This window comes from Elephantulus edwardii, unplaced genomic scaffold (assembly GCF_000299155.1).
Source record: "Elephantulus edwardii isolate Elephantulus edwardi_28Jun2011 unplaced genomic scaffold, EleEdw1.0 scaffold00049, whole genome shotgun sequence".
NCBI lineage: Eukaryota > Metazoa > Chordata > Mammalia > Macroscelidea > Macroscelididae > Elephantulus > Elephantulus edwardii.
This window is the reverse complement of record NW_006399799.1, coordinates 15,109,162-15,116,775: the sequence shown is the minus strand read 5'-3', so window position 1 is coordinate 15,116,775 and position 7,614 is coordinate 15,109,162. Positions and strand designations below refer to the sequence as shown.

Below are 7,614 nucleotides of genomic sequence, written 5' to 3'. Positions count from 1 at the left end.
CAGCCAAGAAAATGAATGGATATGTCTTGGAGATGGTGCAGTTGGAGAGCTCTTTGGAGGCAAAAAGGATGAGACTTTGTCTCATACTTTGGACATATTGCTAGGAGGTGCTATTTCTTGGAGAGGGACATGATACTGAGCAGGGTGGAAGGTCGACGAAGGAGAGGAAGACCCTCCACCAGGTAGATTGACAGGGTGACTTCTGTAGCGGGCTCTTGGGTGTCAGGAAGTGTGAGGATGGCTCAGGACAGGAGGAGTAGGTTCAGATCTTTTGTTCATAGGGTCGCTATGCGTTATGCTCAACTCGATGGCATCTAGCAACAGCAACAATTATGATTTAAGTAAAAGTTTAACAGAAAAAACTGATTTTTTTCGTTCAACAGTTTATACACATTATGGTTTGTGATATTAATGTTTTTAAAAATGGTCAATGAATTTTCAAAACTATAACCACTGTCTTTTTCCTAATTATTTTGCCATTATTAATAGTCAGTACACCTTAAATGTCCCTCTTTTTCACTTACTCCAGTAGTCATGATTGAACTTTTGTCCATATATATTTGTCTGTTTTATATGGGTGGAATCTTAAAATATTTTGCTTTCTGTGATTGAGTTACTGCATTCAGCAAAATGTTTCAGAGCTCATCCATATTGAAATGTGTATAAGGACTTCACTTTTTCATTACCATGTAGTATTTCCGTGTGTGTGTGTGTGTGTGTGTGTATTGCATTTTGTTTATCAATTCATCTGTTGATGGATATTGATATTATTTCTGCCTTTTGATTATTGTGAATAGTTCTGCAATGAACATTGGTGTATAAATTTCTGCTTCCCAAATTGCCCAACTTTTTCCCAGCAGCTGTAGTTGAATATTCCAATTTCCTCATATCTTCTTTGCCAGTACCTATTACTTGTTAGTATTTCAGATTATAGCTTTTGTACTAAAGATAAAGTAGAATAACATTGTTGACTTTTATTTACATTTTCTAAGTGTTGTTCAGGTTGGGGACTGACTGGAACAGATCATCAGTTACTCATGTCCAAGTTCAAGAAAATGAAAAGTCCACAAAACCCAAAATACAATTTTGAGTCTGTCTCACCTGAATTTAAAAGCCACCTTAAGAATAGATTTGGTGTATTGGACACTAATAATCAAAGACCAGATAGGTTTTAGTATGACATCATGGATATTATTTATGAAAAAAGTTAAAGGTCATTATAAAGATGAGAGAAAGCAAGAGACTGAAAATGTCTTTAGAACTCAGGACAAAACAAAACAAAAAAAGAAATGCTGAAGTAAAAGTGATGTACAGAAGATTTCAAACAGCATCTCAGGAAGACAGAGCTAAGTATTATAATGAAATGTGCAGAAAGCTGGAGTTAGAAAATTGAAAGAGCATGCTTAGCATTTCTCAAGTTGAGAGAACTGTGAAACAAATATAAGCCTCAAGTAGCAATATGGCAGGACTCTATGAGCAGTATCTTGAATGATGCAGGGAGCATCAAAAAAAGATATAGGGGATAACAACAGAGTCATTATAACAAAAAGAATTGGTCTACACTATACCATTTTAGGAAGTACCATTTGGTCAAGAAACATTGCTAATGGAGGAGAAGTTCGAGCTGCAGTAGAGGCATTAGCAAAAAATAAGACCCTAGGAATTGGTGGAATACTCTTTAACACGTTTCAAACAAACCAATGCAACCCTGTTTCTGCCCACTAATCTGTGCCAAGAAATTTGAAAGACTTGGCCAACTGACTGGAAGAAATACATATTTGTTCCTATTCCCCAGAAAGAATGTGGAAATGATGGAATGATATCATTTGTATCACATGCAAGTGGACTCTTGCTGAAATTTATGTAAAAACATATGGAAAGTACACAGGAACTACCAGAAAATCAATTTGGTTTCAGAAGAGGCTGTGTGGAATGAGGGACATCATTGCTGATGTCAGATGGATAATGGGAGATATTTATTTGTGTTTTATTGACTGTGCAAGACATTTGGCTGTGTAGATCATAACAAATTATGGATAACAATGAGAAGATTGAGACTCCTAGAACACTTCATTATGCTTATGAGAAACTTATACATAGATCAAGAAACAGTTGTCCAAAATGCATAAGGACACTACATGGTTTAAAATAAAGGTGTGAGTCATGGCTGTATCCTTTCTCCATACCTGTTCAGTGCGTATGGTGAGCAAATAATTCAAGAAGCTGGAGTCTATAAAAAAGAATGTGGTGCCAGAATTGGAGGAAGATTCATCAGTAGCCTGCTTTGTGCAAATGGCACAAAATCATACTTAAATCATAATTGTTACTTGCTGAAAGTGAAGAGAATTGAAGCAAGCACTTACTGATAACGGTTACATCTCAAATATGGGTTGCATTGCATCGCAGTATGAAAAAATAAAAATAAAAATCTTTACTCCTGGACCAATAGGCAAGCAACATCATGGTAGGAAAAAAGAATGAAGTTGTGAGTGATTTTGTTTTGCCTGGATCCGTGATCAACTCCCCAAATAACATCAATTAAGAGATTAAAAAATGTGTTGCATGGGAAAATTTGCTGTCAAGGACTATGATCAATGATTTAGTTTGAAAACTATGACATCCTTGTTTCAGACCATGGTCTTTTCAATCATCTGCTATGCATCTGAGAGCTGGACAATGAATAAAAAGGATAAGAAAAATTGTGCCGTTGTACTGTGATGTTGGAGAAGAGTATAAAATATCCTATGAACTGCCAAAAGAACAAAGAGATAGGCATATGTCTTGGAGAAGGTTCAACCAGAGTATTCCTTGGAGACAAGGATGGTGAAGCTTTATCTCACATACTTTAGACATGTTGTAAGGAAAAGTGTATGCCTTGGACATCATGTTTGGAAAGGTGGGGAGATGACAAAGGAGAGAAAGATCCTAGACCAGGTAGATTGACATAGTGACTGCAGCAGTGGACTCGAATGTGTCACAGATTGTGAAGATGTCTCGTCTCAGGATAGGTCTGAGTTCAGATCTGTTGTTCATAAGATTGGTATGCGTCATACTCCACCTAACAACAACTGAATATTCCATGGACTGCCAAAGAACTATTAAGTCTGTCCTAGAGAAAATGCAACCGGGATGCTCTTTAGAGGCAAGGATGTCTATAAAAAAGAATGTTTCACATGTTTGAGCATATTGTCAGGTAGGACCAGTCCTTTGTAAAAGACATTATTATGAGAAAGTTGGAGGGCCAGAAAAAGAGAGGAAGACCCTCAACAAGGTGAAATGACACAGTGGCTATAACACTGGGCTTAATTCTGGCAGAAATGGTGAAGACAGCACAAGATAGGTTATAGTTCAGATCTGTTGTTTACAGAAGACTAGTTGGTACCTAACAACAGCAGCAGTAGCAACAACTGTTGATAGTTGTTCAGTGATAGAATTTTTACCTTATGTGTGGGAGTCGAACATTTGATCCCTGGATAATGCATTTTTTGCACATCCATGTATTTGTCAGTGGAGGTTTTTTTAGTGGAGCTTCCAGACCAGACTGTGACATACTAGGAAAAAAAGCCTAGTGATCTGCTGCTGGGTATCAACCAGTAAAAACCCTATAGATCTTAATGATCAGATTCTTAACCGATCATAGGAATTGTGCAGTGTTGGGCAGCATTTCATTCCATTATGCGTGAGATTTCTATGAGTTGAGGTCCAGCTACAGGGCAGCTAACAATGACAGTGACAAAAGTGATGTTGGGAATATTTTCGTGTGCTAGTTAGTTGTTTATATCTATATCTATCTGGTTTTGTGGTTGGATCATCTGGTTTTTTTCCTATTGACCAGTGGTAGAATTCTTTCTTTCCTTCCTCCCTCCCTCCCTCTCCCTCCCTTCTTCTCTCTCCCTCCCTCTCTCCCTTCCTTGTTTTGTATCATTGAGTCGGAACGGACCTATAGCCGACCCTCTCTCTAGAACATTTTTGGAGACAGTAAATTGTATAGAAGATTGTCCAAATTTCTTCTGCAGAGCTGCTGTTAGATTCAGACCACATGCCTTCAGCGCACCTTATTACTAGGCCACCAGAGTTCCCTCTGTGTATAATGAATACTAAATTATCATCAGTTGAATAAGCCAAAAAACCAAACCCAGTATGTTGAGTAGATTCAGATTCATAAGAATTCCCCATTATGTTTCCGAACCTGTATATTTTTACAGAAGGGAATTGTCCATCTTGTGGAGCTGCTGATGGATTTGAATTGCCCACCTTTTTATTAGCAGCCTAGTATGTAATGCACTATTGACAGCAGGATTCCTGTTAGGTATATGGCCCTCAAATTTTCTTTCAATATGTAGATTGTCCTGTTAAATTTGCTTAGTCTTTAAGTTTAATATTTTGATGTAGTCTGCTTTTATGTGCCAACAAGTTGGAGTCAACTTATATATGATCCTCTAGTTTGTTTTCAGAGGCTATAAATCACATGGGAGGAGATTGCGCATCATTTCCCATGAATAGCTGGTGAACTCAAACTTGCTTTAACTATGCTTTTGGGTTGGCAATGCAACTCCTCACCTACTAGGCCAACAAGGCTCCCTAGAATCTATAAAGATGATTCCTTTTAAGAAAACCATTGGTTTAGTCTGCGTACTTAAAGGGAGGTAAAACTCTAATAAAACCTCCCAATACTTTCTACTAAAGCTGCAACCTTTAGTCAGAAAACTGACTGAATGTGTTAGGTAGAGAGGTTTCAAAGGGGAGAAAAATGTGTCCTGGACTTCTCAGCATTTCTAAATTGGAGAAGCAGGCACATAATTAACCATAATGCAGCTGTAATTAAAAACAGATGTCACTTTCTTACAATTTTAAAAAAGATGCTCCAGTTCTCATTAAATTACTTACATGAAAATCCTTACACAGAAACTTTTCTAACTTAGTAGGGAGCAAAAATATAAGTAATTTTTCTTGATAAATACTTCTAGAAGGATCAGACACTGACCTATATTCTGCAGTATATTTCTGTGTACCACACAATGCCTAGAGAAGTCAGTTAAGTTTTACTTATTACTTGCTCAGTTGAGTACATTTTACTCCAAGAATAAAATACCTTGAAACAGAAAATTCTAATCTTGTCTATTTTGTCTTTTGCAACTTGTGCTTTTGCTATCCTGTCTAAGACTCCCTCATTAAGAAACTGAGTCCTGAAGCATTACCATATGTTTTCTTCAAAAAGTTTTACTATTTTAAATCTGCTACTTAGGACCTTAATCCATTTTTAAATTCACTTTCATACATGGTATGAGGTATATATCCAGCTTCATTTTTCTGAGTGTAGAAATCTCAATTGTCCTAGAACCATTTATTTTAAGAGACACCACCATAATATTGAATGAACTTAGCAGAGTTTTCCAAAATCAATTGGGCATAGATAAATGGATTTATTTCTGGATTCTAAATTCTGTTTCTTTGGCCTGTCTATCATTACACCATTATCAGGCTGTTTTGATTATTCTAGATTTTATAGTATGGTTTGAAATCAGGAAGTGAATCATTCTTTTTCAAGATTTCTTTGCTTATTTGGAGTTTAATAAAATGAATTTACTCTTGTTGTATTAGGGAATTGCCCTAAACTGGTTTGTTGGGTAGTTTTAGTTATGCTAGGGCAGCGTAGGAAGGCAAAGTAAAGTATTATTATGAAATGGACAAAAAGCTGGAATCAGAAAATCAAAAAGACCAAATTTGCTCTGTGTTTCTTAATCTGAAGGCACTGAGGAATAAATTCAAGCCTCTAATTGCAATACTTGAAGATGCTTTGGGCAGAATATGAAATGATCCAGGAAGCATCAAAAGACTACGTAAAGAGTATACAGAGTCACTGTACCAAAGGAATTGACTGACATAGAAGAATTTCATGAAAAATATGAGCAGGAGGTGAGTCTATGGTGATGAAGGAAGAAGTTCAGGCTGCTCTGAAGGAACTGGCCCCAGGAATTGACAGTATACCAGTTAACATATTTCAACAAACACGCTACTCTGAATGTGCTCACCATGTTGTGCCAAGAAATCTGGAGGACAACCACTTCACCAGCTGACTGGGAAGAGATACATTTTGTTCCCATTTCAAAGAAAGGTGATCCGACAGAGTGTGGAAATTATTGAACAATATAATTAATATCACATATAAGCAAGATTTTGCCGAAAGTGATCCAAAGGCAATTGAAACAGCACATCATCAGAGAACTACCAGATGTGCAGACTGGGTTTAGAAGAGGCCTAGGTACTAGGGATATTATAGGTAATGTCAGATGGATCTTGACTGAAAGCAGCGAGTACCAGAGGAATGTCTATCTGTGTTTCATTGTCTATGCAAAGGCATTGACTGTGTGGATTACAACAAACTCTGGCCAACTCTTGAGAAGAATGGGAATCTCAGAATATATGATTGTGCATATGTGAAACCTATATATTGAACAGGAGGTAATTGTCAGAACAGAGCAAGGAAACACTGCACTGTTCAAAATCAGAAAGGGTGTATGCCAGAGATGTGTCCTATATCCATATCTTTTCAATCTATATGCAGAACAGATCATCCAGGAGGCTGGCTCTGTGAAGAGGAATGTGGCATAAGGATTGGAGGAAGACTCATTTACAAATTGCATTATACACAAATTGCAGATAACACAATCTTGTCTGTTGAAACTGAGCAGGACTTGAAGTGCTTGCTGCAGAAAGTCAAGGACTGGAGCCTTCAGTATGGATTGAAGCAAAACAGGAGGAAAACAAAGATTCTCACCAGTGGGCTGATTGACAGCATCATGATAAATGGTGAAGAGACTGAGATTGTTGACAGCTTTAGTTTGCATGGCTCTACACTCAACACTCTTGGTACCAGCAGCCAGGGAATTAAAAGACAAATTGCATTGGGAAAGTTGGCTGTTAGGGACTTCTCCAGAGTACTGAAGAGCAATGATGTCAGTTTGGAGACTAAGGTGCACCTGATCCACGCCAAAGTCTTCACAGTTACTTGCTATGTGTCAGTAAGCTGGTCAATGACTAGGGATGATAGATGGAGAATTGATGCCTTTGAACTGTGGTGCTGGAGAAAAGTGTTGAATATACCGTAGACTGCTAGGAGAACAAACAGCTATGTCCTAGAGAGAGTGAAACCAAGGAGATATACTTGAGAGGGTGGAGAGACAGTACAACAGAGGAAACCCCTCAGTGAGATGGATTGACTCATTGACTGGGGTTATGAGAGTAGGTGTGTCAGAGACAATAAGGTTGGCAAAGGATAGAGAGAGCTCAGAGCTGTTATACATAGGCTTGCTATGACTCGCAAGTGACTCGGCAGCACATAATAGCAACAACTACCCCATTTTATTCTCAGAAAAATTGTATTAAGTAAAAAATAGAAGATATAAGGGAACAAGAGGTTAATTTAGGCTAAAATCATGTAAGTTACATTGTAAGGACTGGAGTTGCGATTAGGAATTGTGATCTTTTTTTATTACTGTGTAGTAAAACAATAACTTTAAAAGTTACTATTGTCATTTTCTATTGAGTCAACTCCAACTGAAGATGATTAAGCATATTGTTGTTGTTGTTGTTATGTGCTGTTGAGTCGCTTGC

The 7,614-nt window shown here is 37.5% G+C and overlaps 1 protein-coding gene across 2 annotated transcripts in view; it reads left to right on the top strand.

Moving 5' to 3' along the window:
- Positions 1-7,614, top strand: part of FOXJ3 (forkhead box J3) — a 221,874-nt gene that overhangs the window by 103,648 nt on the left and 110,612 nt on the right. The gene's annotated exons all lie outside the window — the stretch shown is intronic.